Source organism: Cimex lectularius, unplaced genomic scaffold, assembly GCF_000648675.2.
Source record: "Cimex lectularius strain Harlan isolate CLEC.00 unplaced genomic scaffold, Clec_2.1 scaffold7, whole genome shotgun sequence".
NCBI classification, from domain to species: domain Eukaryota; kingdom Metazoa; phylum Arthropoda; class Insecta; order Hemiptera; family Cimicidae; genus Cimex; species Cimex lectularius.
In genome coordinates, this window is record NW_019392731.1 from 1375932 (window position 1) to 1376905 (window position 974).

At 33.2% G+C, this 974-nt stretch overlaps 1 non-coding gene across 1 annotated transcript; it reads left to right on the forward strand.

Moving 5' to 3' along the window:
• The first annotated feature begins 355 nt into the window (after window positions 1–355).
• On the forward strand, window positions 356–428 carry Trnas-acu. The gene has a single exon. It is a non-coding gene; the product is annotated as a tRNA-Ser (tRNA).
• Window positions 429–974: the final 546 nt, after the last annotated feature.

Consider the following 974-nt stretch of genomic DNA (forward strand, 5'->3'; position numbering starts at 1 on the left):
TCCCTTTTAACATGGCTGGAAAGCTAATTTCACCCTGGATAAATTTAAACCTAAGAAAGAACATTTGTAACATTAACATCATATATTCAACTCATTAGATTTCATGGTCGGATTGACCAAGTAACATCTTCCAATTAATTAAACTTTATGTAAGATATTGGTTGAGATAAAAAGTAAGTGTCAAGCGCGGGATTCGAACCCACGACCTTCTGCTAAATAAGCCGCTGCTCTACCACTTGAGCTATCGTAACGTCGATTCTCTCGGACACTAACTTGTCTTTGAAAAATGGCAGAAAGGAGGGAAAATTCATAAAGGTGGGGTTGAGATGGGAAGTTGGTGTCCGAGTGGATCGAAGTCACGATAGCTCAAGTGGTAGAGCAGCGGCGTACTTAGCCGAAGGTCGTGGGTTCGAATCCCACTCGTGACACTTACTTTTTTATCTAAATCCAAACCTTAATTAAAGATTAATTAATTGAAAATATTGGACTATGTTAAACGTCAATGGTTTATGTAACCAATGGCATACTTTGTAGTCATAAATTTATTTAACTAAAAACTAATATGATCGTAATTTATCTTCAAAGTAATTATTCAATCAAATCATTTGGAATTTTTAATAAAATATAGTAAACCTTAAACTTATTATTTGAATTAAATTAACAAACAAAAGATTATTTGTGGTTTGTATTGAGTTCATTTATTCAAAAATAATTATACATGCAATTAAGGAAATTAACAAAAATATATACATATGAGACAGTTAAAAGTAATGTTTTGTTTGAAATGAAAAATTTAGTGCCACGAGCGGGATTCGAACCCACGACCTAAGGCTTGGTGGGGTCGAATACCCCTCGTGACACTAAATGTTTCATTTCAACCAAAAGCTTGCATACAAAGATTAATTAATTGAAAGAAGTAATTTGGTCAAGAGACCACTAAATATAATGGAGTTAAAAAGAGTGTAGATACTACA